The sequence below is a fragment of the Cucurbita moschata genome, unplaced genomic scaffold (assembly GCF_002738365.1).
Source record: "Cucurbita moschata cultivar Rifu unplaced genomic scaffold, Cmos_1.0 Cmo_Scf00085, whole genome shotgun sequence".
NCBI lineage: Eukaryota > Viridiplantae > Streptophyta > Magnoliopsida > Cucurbitales > Cucurbitaceae > Cucurbita > Cucurbita moschata.
Genome location: NW_019268601.1, coordinates 220140 through 236670, shown reverse-complemented (window position 1 = coordinate 236670; position 16531 = coordinate 220140). Strand labels below are relative to the sequence as shown.

Here is a 16531-nt window from a genome sequence, read left to right as displayed (position 1 = left end):
ACCTCAATTACCTTAATCGGGGCCGAAAACGGGTTCGAAAGGGTCGAAAACTAGTGAGCGGAGCCGTAGAGCTGCTAGATTCATGTCACAGTCCAGCTTAAAAGATTATTGTATTTAATACATGCAGCCACGTCGCTCAAGCACTATGGGTTACAGTCCGATTCATGTCATGGTTCGGCAACAAAGTGATGCCACCGCTCAAGCACTATGGGTTATAGTCCAATTCATGTCACGGTTCGGCAAAAGAGTGAGCCACCGCTCAAGCACTATGGGTTACAGTCTGATTCATGTCACAGTTCAGCTAAAAAGATTGTTGTGTTTAATACATGCATGTGATGTCACGGTTCAGCAACAAAGTGATGCCACCGCTCAAGCACTATGGGTTACAGTCCGATTCATGTCACGGTTCGGCAACAGAGTGAGCCGCCGCTCAAGCACTATGGGTTACAGTCCGATTCATGCCACGGTTCGGCTTAAAAGATTGTTGTGTTTAATACATGCATGTGCTAACGTCAGCAATGTAGGTAACAAAATTAGGGGCCGATTCATGTCACAGTTCGGCAACAGAGTGAGCCACCGCTCAAGCACTATGGGATACAGTCCGATTCATTCCACGGTTCAGCTTAAAGGATTTTTGTGTTTAATACATGCATGTGCTGACGTCAGTAATGTAGTTAACAAAATTAGGGGCCGATTCATGTCACGGTTCGGCAACAGAGTGAGCCACCGCTCAAGCACTAGGGGATATAGTCCGATTCATTCCACGATTCAGCTTAAAAGATTGTTGTGTTTAATACATGCACGTGCTGACGTCAGTAATGTAGTTAACAAAATTATGGGCATTACAATAGATATAAGAGCTAGGTTATGGGCCCACCACGCTTCCACTACACCACTCTGGTTTATAAAAAAATTTAGACCATTTCTCAATTGGTGTGTGTCATCCTTCTACAGGGGCCTTGCTAATCACCTTTGTATCGTTCCAATTTTTACATGTTTTGACCTCTATTCGATTGTTCTTCTCCGATTTCAATGTTAACCTCATTATGATTTGAATTAGGTTATTCTAGAGAAATTTTAGAAAATTTGAAGCAACTAGAACAAGGAAAAGCTTGCTCGGAAAGGCATGCGTCATCCATATAACTAATCATTCTTACTTTTCTCAAGTAATGCTTGCACAAGGACATACATGAGAGCGGGTGTGAGTCAGGTAGTTAATTGTCTTAGTTTGAAATAAAATATGAAAAGTAGTTTACTGTTCCTCGAACATGTAGGTTATTGTTTTAATAGGGTGATAACTATTCAAAAGTAGAGTTATACCAAGCCTTTTTTAAGTTAACTTTGCACTCATATTCACCATTATCTTATTAATTGCTCAATTTATTCTAATTAGCAAGCATGAAATTGTTTATTATGGATCAACATGAAAAAAATATCAATTTGCATAAATCTAGTCTAATTGTACACTCAATTGAATATTTTCAGAACATTTATGTTAAACCATGATTTTGTAACAAATCTAGTAATAAACCTACCCACGATGACCATCTACAAATTGCTGACCCTGATGTTGAAGCAATTCAAAAAGCAAAATTTTTTGGGATGACATGGAAATTATAATCCAAATCATCAAGCCATGTGGGTTATTGACTACCCAATTAGAAACGTCCTAGGTGAACGACTTATCCTTTCTCAGCCCTAAATGGGAAGAAACAAACCGTATAAAAAGGAAATGTTATCTAAAAAGAAAAGGAGACTACCAAAGGGGAAAACGGAAAAGGTGCAACATAGAAGAAGACTAGATGAGTACCTGAAGTTAATGTTTTGACCTCTATTGATGTTCAATAGCTTAGGTGACCAATATTTTACCAAATCTAGCATTGGGACAAGGTTCAATGACTAATGCACTAGTTGAACGTGCTGCTGTAATGACTCAAATAACAACTTAATCTTGTGTATATTGTGGAGAAGAACACACTTTTGATCAATGACCATGTAATCCGACTTCAATTTTTCACGTAGGGAATGAAGCTAGCAACCAGAAAAATAATCCATTCTCAAACACTTATAATCTGGGGTGGAAAAACCATCCAAACATTTTATGGAAGAGACAAAGATCATACAATCAACAAATGCCACCTAAGGCAAATTACCATCCAGGCTTTTGACTAAAAAATCAAATCACATATGGTCGCAAGCCAATGTCCAAGGAAAGGAACTAACCAAGCTCAACACATACATGGAACATCTCTTGAGAGCCTAATAAAGGAATATATGAAAAAAAAATGATGTTGTGATAGATAGTAAGCAAGCATCCTTGCGAAATTTAGAAATCCAAGTACGTCAATTAGCAACTGAGTTACGGAACAGATCTCTTGAAAAGCTAGCAAAAGATACCGAAACACCAAAAAGAAAAGGCAAGGAGCAATGTCAAGCAATAGAATCGAGAAGCAGGAAAGAAATACTCAGTAGGGAAGGTGAAATAAAAGAACATAGTGATAGTCACTCCGAAGAAGCAGCGGATATATAGCAGAGAAAAGAGAAAACTACTAAACATAAGGATCAAAACAAAAATTATGCTAAAACAGTATAGTCTCCTAAAACGCAAACGATAGTCAACAATGAAAAAGAAGTAGAACGTCCATACCAACACCTCCTTTTCCACAAAGAATAAAAAGAAAAAGGAAGTCAATTTTCATATAAACATTCCACGAGTGGAAGCTTTGAAGAAAATGCCAAATTATGTTAAATTCTTGTAGGATGTGTTCAGTAATAGGAAGAAGAATTTAAGGTGGTGGCACTAAATGAAAGTGTATTGCAATTCTGAAAAATAAAATCCCACTCAAGAAAAAAGACTCACGCTTATTCACTATTCCTGTATATCTATTTGAGAAAATAAGTTCGGTCCAACATTATGTGACTTGGGGCAAGCATCAACTTAATAGCTCTATCTATTTACAAGAAGTTAGGGATTAGTGAAGCTAGACCAAGTACCGTCACCATCCAACTAGCCAATAGGTCCATCACTTATTCCTAAGGAAAGATCGAACACATTTTAATTCAAGTGGATAAATTCTTATTTCCAGAAAATTTTATTGTTCTAGACTACGAAGCGAATTGTGATGTACTAATTATCTTGGGAAGACCATTTTCGAAAACCAGAAGAACATTGGCAGATGTCTACAAGGGAACTATAATTTTGAAAATGAATGATCAATAAATAGAATTCAATGTTAATGACAATCTGAAATGTCCAGGCAGAGAATGCTCAGCAATTTATAAATTGACAGAAAATCCAACAAATAGTTGGAAACCAACACGAACCAGACAACAACGGGAATAATTGCATTAAATAACAAGAAAAATGGCACGAACTCATAAGAGTTTTTAAATCACTAGAATTGCAGAGAGAAAAAATCTATCAATGAAATCATCTTTTAAAAACGTACCCTAGAACTACATCTTAGAAGTATAACTATTTGATATAGGAAGGATAACTTAAGGAAATTATTCTCACCCACTCCCGCATGGAGAGTTTCTAATAATAGATAACTAAAAAAATGAAAAGAGAAAGAGGGAGCCATTTGTAAAAAATATAAAACTTCAAGAAAACTAAATTAGTGTTTCTTTGGTTCTATTAGATAGTTTATTTTAATTTTTTTTATAGAGGGATTTTATTATAACTACCCTTTCTATTTTATTGATTAGAATATTTTACCTATACATTATTTTCAAGTTTTTCAAGTTTTTCAAGTTTACCGAGACTCGCAGTTAAAAATGGCATCTAAAGATTTTTTAACGGCTCTAGATTTTCTACTAATCTAAAGTTGCTACCATCTTTATATCATCATCTCTTATGCATAAATAAACATTGAAAACATCATCGTAAAACATTGCCATGGACTTACATGTTGAAAACGACTTTAAAGCAACATAATGAAAGTTAAAAAAAAAAAAAAAAAAAATTAAAATTGAAAAATTCTCTATACTAACCTATGATCTAGGAATTTAATTACAAGTATGGTATGCATGTATCATAGTCTTTACTTGCGATGTCGTCGTTAGTTATACATTGGTGTCTTGCCTTTACCTAAAATGAAAGTAGCACATGACTTGAGTATTTTAAGAAATACTCAGTAAGTGATCTCCTATCGGAGTTCAATGCAATCACGTACAGTTTCATGAGTGGGACCTATCATAACTGTCAATTTTCCTATGGTGGCTATTCTAAATGGGCAATTTGAATGTGTACTTAATTTTCCTACACACGGTCCACAGAGTGCGTATGAGCCTACAAGTTGGTTCGCAAACCTCCTAGACCTCTTTCTAGTTGGGCAAGCCCAGCCCTCTTTGAGCTTATCTTTGACACTCGTGTCACTTCAAACTCTCGAATCTTGCATATGCCTCGACTTAACTTGAGTGCATACTCTTGGTGTTTTGGATGATGGATTATCCTCGGTTATATCATGACACTTCTCAATCTTGATCCTCTCATGGTCTGATGGACGCCACTTGAGGAGCGCTCATTGACTGTCTTGCATGTGCGGGTCACAACTTATTTTCTCTTAGTGTGGTTGTGACACTCTTTCCCACTTAACTTAGTTATCATCTTCGATATATTTCTCGGTGACACAAACGTATCGTTGATTGTGACACAAAACAACAACTGCTTATGACTTCACCTTTTGAGGCTAAATAAATAAATTACCTATTATTGCACCCTCCTCAAGTTAGAATAATAACTACCTGTTCATTGCTTCTATTGGCCAGAAGAGACTATCTACTCATATAGGCTCCTTGGGCTAGAAAACTTTAAGGCCATGGTTCCCCACATGGTTCCCCACTGTGCATAACCAGAGCTACTTTAATAGTGTATCTTCTATGACTCTTGGAGTCCCTTACGGGTGATAACTAATTCCAATGTACCAAGTAAACCCTAACTCATGTTGATTAATTTATGAATAGGGGCCATGCCCAAACGTTCCTATAAGGTACCTAATCATGCCAAAATGTTCGTGTGACTCAATAGCTAAGTTCTAAGATCAAATTATCGTAAGACAATAGCTCATGATCTAAAATGGTCATAGCTCATGATCAAGGCCACATAACGATCGCCCAAATACTAATTGGGAACATACAAGTTTCCCAATTCTCAAACATGAATTTAAAATTATACATAGGCATAAATCATGCTCAACCTACTCAAATAAAGAAAAATAAATCAATAAAGTAGGCTTAAGTACTTGTGAAATAATAAAACTATTTATTCACAATTCATGCCAGCAAATACTGTAAAACTGAATATTGGGCTAAATGGTAAAGTTTTAGGTTTTTAAGGCTCATCTTTCTTAATGGGTCATTTAGGCTTCTAAATAAGAATGTTAATCATTTGTCAAAAGGTTTTAATCGACTCCTACAAGTATTTTTTTAAACTTTCTCGAATTAGTTACTTACTAATTTGGTTGTATTTGGGTGCTCGTTCTCAAGGTTGAAATTCCTTCAAATTTCTTGAGTAAGTGGCAAATAGTGCCTATTTTCTAGAAAAATAAATATTTTAATTTTAGAAACGGTCTAAAAGTATTGAACTGATTGAAAAATGTGAGCAAAGGTTTGTCTATATAGTGGTTTACTTGTTCGGTCGTGTTCGTGATCGCTTTTTGCTACATTCCCTAAGTTGTTTGCTCCTCAATTTTCTTGGGTAGGTCCAAATTGAGTTTATTTTCTATCACGGCAAATCAAAACTTAATACTTAATGTGAACCTGGTATAAAAATGGTTAAACTAATCTATTTATTACTCAATAAGTAAAAAACCTAAAGAGGATGACATGGCAAGCTCTAGAGCTGCCACATCATCAGACGCAGAAGCACGTAAGAATCTCAACTTTTTACCCTCTAAAAATCATATTTTTTTTCCTCTTAATCAGTGAACGTCCACTTGATTTCTTCACGAATCGTGTAGTTCTACACACCATGAATTGTTTAGGACTAATCTCAATTTATTTGGCTTATTAACGAGCAAGGTATAAGAGGCCAAAGTGAGGTACCCCAGAATGAACTTACCTAGATTATCAACTTCAATTTGTTCTCGAATTAGGAGCATATTCTTATTTTTTTCACAACTTCTTCACAAGCTTTGTAACGCCCCTAATTTTCTAAACCTAATTAGTGACGTCACCCATGCATACATAATTCATTACTCGGAAGCTCATCATAAATAATTTTGGAAAAGCACAACAAAGTCATTTATAAAAATTCATAAATCCCAATCCAAAATAAACATACCTCTGAAAATAAAACCTTCAATAACTGAATTAAAAAATAAATCTAAATAAAACCATATTCAATGCTTTAACTTAAAACAGTCAAATAAACGTAAACTTCTAAAAATCTCCCCTCTCCAACTTCCATGGTGTCTCAGCTCCGCCGTCGACCGTACATTGGCGTCTTGCCTTTACCTGAAAAATGTAGGTAGCATGTGGTTTGAGTATTTTATGAAATACTCAGTAAGTCACCCACTGTTGGGGTTACGAACGCAAACACATGCAACATATGAGTGAGACCTAACTTTTCATAAACTTTACATAGCCTTGGGCACTTTTCTATTCTGGGTACGGTTGGGTGTGTGGTACTCCTTTAAACACGGTCCATGTACGCGTACATGGACCCACCAAGCGGGCTCATATACATACCCCTTGAGCCTAACTTGGTCGGGCACAATGTGTTACACGTCGCCGGACACCACAGAACAGAAAAGAGCCCGCATGATATCATGGCGAACATAAATATTGTAATTCATTCTTTCGTATCATACAGGGGAAGAATCCCGATGCACGTGACATACATATATGTATGAGGTCCCTTAACATACCTAACATGGCATTACATAAGCAGTGCTAACATCGGATATACGTTTCTTACATTACATGGCATCTCACATGACTTATATTACATGGCATATTACATAACATGAATGTTTTTTCCAATTGCATAAACATCTCATGACATGACTCAATAATACTACGTGTATCCATGGCATCGATCAACATTTTCATGACATATATTACTAACATCTCATTCATAACTTCACATAACATAAACAAACAGTCAACATAACCCATTAGGTTTCATAGCATAAACAGTCACATAATTCATACATCATATAATCATATCACATAATAAAACATGGTGCATGCAGGGGCCACAAGGCAGGCACCATCATACAACACGTAATAAACTAACTCCAACAGTAAGGTCACTTACCTCGATGGCCTTGACCGAAGTTACTCACAACAAGCTAATCCCAACGGTTATATACGTCCTATAATAACCACATAAAAACTTAGGAACCTTTCATAACATACCCTAGCTAAATCTCATGCTATTTATCAAAATAAACTATCGACCCAATTTATCTTTAACGGTTAGGAACCATACTGACCTCAGATGGTAAAACTAAGGGCAAAAATGGCTTCGGAAGGGTTGAAAACCTTAAAATCGATATATTATAGTGATACTGAGCCACCAAGTCGAGCCGTGGGATTTGATGGAGCCGAGCCGCCGTACACGTCAAGCCGAGCCGAGAGCACGCGTGCGGAGCCGAGACCAAGACTGCAGCGCGCGTCCATGTTGGGCCGAAACGCACAGAGCTCACGTTTGTCCGTGGGCCGGTTCAAAGGCTGAAACCCGACCCGACTCTGCGTCTTCTTCGCCTGAACCCTCGGAAAACCCTAATCTGATGTGCCGCCGCTGCCAACGACAATATCCCTTTCGTTTTCGATGACAGTACGTGGTGTCCTCCTCCTTCACTTCCGGCGGTTTGCCTTCTTCGACACAGCGATTCCGACATTGATGCTAACTTCCACTCGACTCTTCCTCCAACACAGCAATACAATCGATTTTGTGAACTCACCGAACAAGAAAACTACCCAGCGAACCAACCCACACGTTTTCCCGGCTAACACTTAATTTTTCTGTACTCTCAGATACCCTCGAAAACATAAACAAGTTTGGAGAGAAAAAGTCGTTTTTCAAGGAAGGAGAAAAGTTGAATATAGGAATATAAAAAGTTTTTATAACATTTCCATTAACGTAATAACTTCTTGTTGAAAATAGCACATTTTCGAATAAATACGTAGCATAATATCTTGTCATATATAGAAATAAAAATAAAATCTTAACTAAATAACACAAAAATGGAAAATTCCAATAGTTACAAGTTTGTTCCTTAATTTTCCCTAAAGCTAATGGTTTAAGATCAATGCTATGACTGAGAGTTATGGAGAACAAATTTCGTGGTTTAAGTTATGAATTTCAAAATTTACAAATTTAGGGAAAGCCAACCTTTTGGTTCTTGAATTCCAGAGACTTTTGGCCTTTGGTTTCTTCACCAAAGTTGCCTCTCTCCTTGCAATGAAGTTTAACAAATTTCTTTAAAGGATGATATTAATCGTAGAGGGGTAATTTCTCGATTTTTCAGAAACTTAGGTCCAAACTTGCATAAAGAAACTGAGGATCTTCCTTTTCTTATTATTCTTTGAGCTTTTCTCGGAAAACTTCTTATTTAAGCTCCAGAAACTTTTTGGATAAATTTTACATTCTAATTCTTACGGAATAAAAAACAGTCAATTCAAAATTTCTAACCGAGGGGCTTGAATGGCAAAACTCTGTCTTCGTATTTGCTCTTTCTTCGTAGTCTAAAGAGACCAAGACCAAAAGTAGCCTTTGAAATTTTCTATAAAGGAAGATTTTTGAAGAAAACCGAGAAGGCTTACCCAAAAAGTTTCCTTGAATTACTCTCGATTCTTTGCCTAATTTTAAAAACGGCGAAAGTAGTGATGTAAGTTAATAACCTAACGAGCCTATGAATCATGCATCATAATTCTTATTAGATCCTTCATACTTAACATAGCTTACCCAACATGGTGTAGGGAGGTTTATGCATAAAAAATTATCAACATCATATTATTCTATAACATGGAATAATCACATTATAGGACAACTTATAAATATGGCATAACACAACATAGCATGACATTGTACAACATAGCATAGCACAACAATTATAATTATGACGTGTGTAGGGGGTAGGGGGCACGAGGCACATGTAATCGTACATCATACAATTAGCTCAACCAACTCAAAAGTCAAGCCACTTAACTATGTAGCTTAAGCCGAACTTGCCAATTAAACCATGGAGCTAGTCCAAATCCATCCTTTGAAATTCAAGTTGACCTATGAGAATTCACAGACACCGAATTAGAACACATTGACTGGTTTAATTTACCTAATGCCCACAATTAAACCTATAATTTATCTTATAATTCTCTAAATTGGCGGAAAAGTGGCTATACTCATCTCAGCTTCTTATAGAAATTCTAAAATCGGCTACTGAAACAGGAAAAAATAGAGCAACCCCAGCCATTTAAACCATTTGAAGTCGCAGATCCGAATTAAGCAGTCATTGAGGAGGAGCGCGGGTCACAACATCAGATCGAGTCAAGCATGCAGGTTCAAACACGGTTCAGGGGCCACTATGCATCCAAACTCACATCGAAATGAAATATGAACTCAAGGGATACGATTTTAGATCTTAAAAAACATGAAACAATAGTTACTTGCTCTTTTTCTTTTTTTTCTTTTTTTTTTTTCATTTTAAAAGCTCCATCAATAAAATAGTTTAATAATGTTTTTCATCGTTAAATATCTTCTATACATATTCTATTTATTTAAAACATGAGGGAACATATATAAATGTATTTAAAGCCCCCACAATTACAAACTATATTAAAAAAAATAAAAATAAAATAAAAAATTACTTTAAAAAATATTATTTAAAGCCATCTCAATATATATATATATATATATCATTATTATTATTATTTAAAAAATCGATCAACTTTTAAACTCTTACAAATAATTCAACTCGGAAAAACAATTATTTATGCATTTATTATATATAAATAAAAAATTAGAGAGATTTATTTCTAGCCATTTCCTTCGACTTTGTAATCAATGATTAAAACTACCTCATTTAATGATTCTTTCAAGTGGGTTTGGTGTAATATATTCTTCATAAATGGAAAGGGTGAGAGGGTTTTTTTCGGAGTTGAATTTTTTGGGATGTAAACTCTTTTTAACCCGAACAACTTATGTTAAAAACTGTAAGGACCCAATAGGAGATATTTCTCTTGCGGGCTTCTCCTCAAGGCTGTAAAACGTGTCTGCTAGGAGAAGGTTTCCACACCCTTATAAAGGGTGTTTTGTTCTCCTCCCCAACCAATGTGGGACATCACAATCCACCCCCTTTGAGGTCCAGCTTCCTCACCAACACACTGCCTCGTGTCTATCTCCCTTCAGGGAACAACCTCCTTGCTGGCACATCGCTCGGTGTCTGGCTCTGATACCATTTAGTAACAACCCAAGCTCACCGCTAGTAGATATTGTCCTCTTTGGGATTTCTTTTACGAGTTTCTTCTCAAGACTTTAAAACGCGTCTACTAGGGGAAGGTTTCCACACCTGTGTTTTGTTCTCTTCACCAACCAATGTGGGACATCGCAAAAACTGAATTTGACCCAACCCAACCATATAGTTTTGGGTTAGATTGATTTAAGTTGAAATTTTTTTTTAGTAAAATATTTATGTAGCTATAAAGCATAAAAACTTAAATTTTCATGAAGGAGACCATGTATTTCTAAAGATAGCACACATCAAAGAGATGTTCAAATTTTGGTAAGAAAGGGAAGCTAAGCCACAAGTTCATCTATCCTTTTGAGATAATGGAAAGAATAGGACTAATAGCCTATAGACTCGCACTCCAACAAAACTTATCTATCGTATAAAATGTATTTCATGTGTCTATGTTAAGAAAGTATATGCCAGCTCACTCACGTGATAGCACATGATACACTTCCGTCGAGAGAGGACTTAGAATATAAAGAAGAATCGGTACAAATATTGGACATGAAAATCAAGGAAAGTCAAAAGGCTGAGAAAAAAGAAAATCGCTATGGTGAAAGTTGTATGGAAGAATCATAGAGGTGATGACATTCCATAAGGAAAAAATGACTAATAACAGATAATGATTTTGTAGAATTTTTGTATTATTCAAAAAAAAAAAAATATTAAAATGTTCATAAAGTAGTAAATTACCTAATTTAAAAGAATTACTAAATTGTCATTGCTCACCAAATTAGATCCTCCATAGTACTCTTATGTACATAATCTACAAATCTAGTGGTTGGGTCTCCCTCTAAATTGAATATGATCTAGAACGTTCACCAATCATCACATCCAACGACTAAAATTCAAAACTAAATTCGACAAAGCTCTGATCGGCACATGATTTCTTAACGAAAAGTTCAAAAGGATCAACTGCGAGATCATGGCGGTTCTAGATGTTTCAAAGACAGTGGATCCATTCTCTTAAGTTATGAGCAATGTCCGTTCATTTGGAGAAAGAAGCAAGCAATAAAGGGCATTCAATCACAAGTTACAAGCTTTTCATTTTTTGGGTTTTGGGTTTTGAGTTCTCAGGTTCCTTCCGAGCTAAAGTCCATCATTTTTCTCCAAATTTATTTCTATACCTTTCAAATAAGATTAACCTCAATTTTGGCGTAAGAAAGGGGCAAAAATGCCCCAAACCTATTTCCCAAATTTGGTCCTCCATTGAAGGAATCCAAAGGAGCTTAAAATTTTAATTTGATGTTACAAGTGAATTCATCGTGTGAGACCTATCCCAATCGATTTATGCACGTCTAAGAAACATTTTCATCGAAAAACTTGAAGGGTAATAACTCCAAGAGTGTGCCGAATTATAGAAATTCAATATCAGGCAAGTTTTGGGAGTAAAACTCAAACTCTTGTTTCTAGCCCATTTTATTTAAAATTGAGGTTTCCGTTAGACTTAGGGAACTAAATGAAGTGATTGAGGGATAATTCGTTTGAGATCAAGCAGCCCTGAGAGGATCAAACTCTACGTTTTGGGTTCGGTTGCAAACCGAAAGTTGGAATACAATATTGGCCATGCTTACATAAAGTTGTATTCCCAAATTAATTCATTTAGTTTGAGAGGAGTGTAAGGAAGAATTCAACATACAACAATAATCCTACCCAATATCAAGTCCCTCTAGGTATGGAAGCTGATAACTTAGAATACAGTCCACGAAAAGGTGAGATATTAGTCTGTAACTCTTTACTGAGACTCTATCTTTAAGTTTCAGGAAAAAATTGAGGGAAAAATATAAGGACCTTAGATTTCTACTAACCTAAAGTCGGTACCACCATATACATAATGTAACTTCTTATGCGAAAATAATCAATTAAATCATCTCCATAAAAGAACATTATGGACTTACATGTTTAAGAAAATATCTTTAAAAAAATACAAAATAAATATTAAATAAATCAATGTAAATATTAAATATAACCACGTCCTATACTAACCTAAAGGCTAAGAAATTTAAATACATTTATCCTATGCATGTGTCATGGTCTCGTCGTCAACCATGCAAGAGTGTCTTGCATTTACCTGTAATATAGAACTAGCACATGACTTGAATATTTTAAAAAATACTCAGTGACCCCACTATTGGAGTTAGGAAAACGAGAAGACAGTATTCCCTTAGATGACTATCCTAAGCGGGTTGTTAAATGTGTATTTACTATTTTACACATGACCTATATGTGCAAATATGTACCCACCAGTCGGTTTGCACACCTTCTGGGCCTCCTTCTAGTCGAGCTAGCGTTCTATGGTACTTTTGCCGGACACCCAAAAGGAGTAGGGACCATTGCAATATCATGTTGAACATAATGATCATTTTCCTTTTCATAACATACGTTTTTGTACTCATCATTAGGGGTAATATCTCGATGCATGTGACATACAATAATGCATGAGGTCCCTAACATTTTTCACATCAATTAAACAACCCCTTCCTATTTTCCTTCCTATCATATCATTTTATATCATATCACTAAACATATCTCCTTCGTATCATATCATAACTTTCAAAAACATGTCTCGGGGACGTTTCTGTACTCATCATTAGGGGTAATACCTCGATGCATGTGACATACAATAATGCATGAGGTCCCTTAACATTTTTCACATCAATTAAACAACCCTTTCCTATCATAACATTTCATATCATAACTTTTCATATCATAACTTTCAAAAACATGTCTTAGGGGTTGTGCATCATATCAAAGCATTTTATTGCATATCATTTATGTCATATCACACATACACATGTACTTAATTTAAAGAAGAGGAAGATGGAAACACTTTTTTTTTTAATTGATAATTAATTAACTAAGCTATGTTTTGATCCTAGGACTTGTGGGTTATGGACCCCATGCTTCCGCTGCACCACTCTAATTTATAAAAAATTGTCGACCATTTCTCAATTTGTGTATGTCATCCTTCCACAGTGGCCATGTTAATCTTATTGTTCCAACTTTTACCTGTTTTGATCTTTATTCGATTTTTTTCCCCAATTTCGATGTTGACCTTATTATGATTTCAATGAGGTTATACTAGAGAAATTTTAGAAAAATTGAAGTTCCTAACACACGGAAAAGCTAGCTTGGCGAGGGATGCGTCATCCATATAAATAGTCATTCTAAATTTTCTCAAGTAATGCTTGCACAAGGACATAGTTGCATGCAAGCATATCTTACCTTAGGTGGTAGAATATGTATGTTTAGGACTCTAGAAAGACTATTTGGATGAAAATGTTATATATGTTAAGGAAAATTAACGAAATACCCCTAGGATGAGAATTTATGATGCATACCGAATTTTATGCTTTTCGCTATGCTGGAATGAAGGATAAGATATTATGATATGTGGTCTGGGTGACTAATGGGTGTTATTTCCCCGTTCACTTTGTTTGAATGTTTAGATTATGATTTCCTAATAAGCATTCATGAATGAGTAGATTATGTTTTTCATGCTTGAGTTGATTGATAGAAATATCTCCCTAACAAATTATGCATGAGTGAACCAAGCTAAGATTAGGGCACTAGAGCTAGAGCGGTTTACATGTTTGTTAGGATTGCACAACAACGCACACTCTCGATCTAGATGAACACAAAGAACAGGATAGAGAAAATTTCAAGGAGAACTCTGGCTAAAAGGATTTGTATTGATGACTACAAGTATGTACAATAAGAGAGAATACAGAGAATATAGAAACTACATTTTCGAATCTCTACCGAACGGGATATAGTTCAGTTTACCAAATATAGTTTTACCAGATATAACCGTTGACCAAGCTATAAATAAGCAGCATGCTCCATAAACTAACAATTCTCCCACTTGGAGACTGATCTAGTCAACCAAGAATTTCATTCTCAAATGACCATGAGTATCTTCATGGCACCATATCAATTGAGGCTTTGCACAACCTCAATATTCCAACATCAACACATTTTGTCAATATATTTGTTGGATTCTTTGCACCCTCCATCTTCTCCAGACACATCACCATCTTTCACTAACCTGCAAGTGAAATGGTATCGTCTTCTGTGTTTTCTCTTTAAATGATAGACCGGGTTCCTTCGCCAACTGTATAACACTCTGACTATCTCTATAAAGAATATCTTCATGCTACTTCTTGCCCATTCTTCTAGATAGTCAGTCATCCATATCGTCTTCTTTCCAGCTTCAGCTATTGCCACGTACTCAGCCTCAGTACAACGCATTTTTGAAGCCTAGACGTCCCATCATCCATGGCTTGCTCCTACTTGGTTGTATCCTCCAACTGTAGGGCCTTGTCAAAGGGCTCTGGTTCCCTTTCATCAGCAACAGATAGTGTAATGAAGGTACATACATATCTGGTACTCTGATAGTATAGGATGATCTTCTCAACACCGATTCAGGTGTCACTTGCTTTACTGCTGGTTTCTCTACAACAACATCAGGAGTTTGTTGAGTATCTACTACAAGATCACTAGGTGATTTTCTCCGCAACTCAACCTCAACTCCCACTTGCTTTGTTGTCTTGGAACCTTGCTCCACATCTGGTTCCTCAGAAGTAGTCTTAGGAGTTTCTTGAGTATCTGCTAGAAGATCACTAGGTGAGTTTTTCTGCAACTCAAGCTCAACTCCCACTTGCTTCGTGGTCTTGGAACCTTGCTCCACATCTGGTTCCTCAACAGTAGTCTCAGGAGTTTCATGAGTATCTGTTACAGCATTACTAAGTGAGTTTTCCTCCAACTCAAGCTCAACTCCCACTTGCTTCGTTGAACCTTGCTCCACATATGGTTCCATTTTCAACCGCACTTTCTTCAATTCTCTGGCGGTCCTTGTGAAGCTAACTCATTTCTGCTTGCTCATAATGTAGTTCTCACAACGACCCACATCAACAGATTTCAAACATCAACAACACACACATGGTGCATGCAAGGGCCACAAGGCACGCACCAACATACATACATAACTAACGCCAACAGTAAGGTTACTTACTTCCTTGGCCTTGGCCGAAGTCACTCACAATGCGAACTCCGGTGCCTAACTACCTCTTCAGATGGTTGAGACAAGGGTGGGAATGGTTCCAAAAGGGTTGAAAACCTAGGAATCGGTATATTATACGTATGTCGCGTCGCCAAGCCGTGCCACCAAGCCGCGAGTGCAACGAAGCTGCCGACAACGTCGAAACCGATGGGCTGCAAAGGACACTGACGGCATAGGGTTCCTGGATGTGTCTTTGGGTTGGGCCGAAAGGGAACGAGGCCCAATGGTGGTGTCCGAGCTTGGCCCACGAGGTGCGGCCTATGCGCTGACCTAGATGAACTCGATGAGTGTCGAAGGGTCAACCTGCAGCCGCCGCTTTGTCTGCCTCGCCCGAAAGCCTCAACAACCCTAATCAAAGAACTCGATTAATGTTGCCGATGGAATGGTCGTCGTCCGTCCGTCTGTCTCTAGTGGCGTGTCTGTCCCTCCTTGCTCGACGTACCCTAGCGGCGGTTTGCCCCTATCAAAGGACTCACAAAAGTCTGAACTCTTGAGTCGTTTTCGATTCCTCACCTAAACCTTTCGTCTCCTTCCTCACAAGTACGACAGTGGCTCAAAAAGAAAAGACAGCTACTAAGGTGGCTAGGGTTTAACATGGGGACTCAAGGAATTAATACGCCCTTGTTGGCAAGGCATGCCTCATCGGAAATCTCGCGATTTTCGGCGAGATTTAAGGCTTTTTTTTATTTTTTATTTTTTTGCCTTTTTGAAACCCTTATCGTTACATCACCTCCTCCTAAGGAGGACTTTCGTCCTCGAAAGTATCTGTATTCGAGAATGGCTCTAAGTGCTATTCCCTCATCTCATCCCCGTTCCCATGTGTCTTCCTCCGTTGGTCGAACAAGTTCTCGGTGCGCGGATGGGGATACTTCTCCTTAACCATCCTCTTATTCCGCTCCCTGTAGTCGATCTGCCGACACATTCAAACCATCCCCTTTCTTGTAAGAGCCTATGCTAGCATGATTGTCTTTTTTTTTTTTTTTTTTTTTTTTTTTTTTTTTTTTTTTTTTTT

General features: G+C 36.9%; 2 non-coding genes across 2 annotated transcripts; both read right to left on the bottom strand.

Annotated features, from left to right (window-relative positions):
• Positions 1-908: 908 nt before the first annotated feature.
• On the bottom strand, positions 909-1014 carry LOC111439050. Its single transcript, XR_002709737.1, has one exon. It is a non-coding gene; the product is annotated as a U6 spliceosomal RNA (small nuclear RNA).
• A 12373-nt stretch (positions 1015-13387) lies between these two features.
• On the bottom strand, positions 13388-13486 carry LOC111439063. The gene has a single exon (XR_002709748.1). It is a non-coding gene; the product is annotated as a U6 spliceosomal RNA (small nuclear RNA).
• Between the last annotated feature and the right edge of the window lie 3045 nt (positions 13487-16531).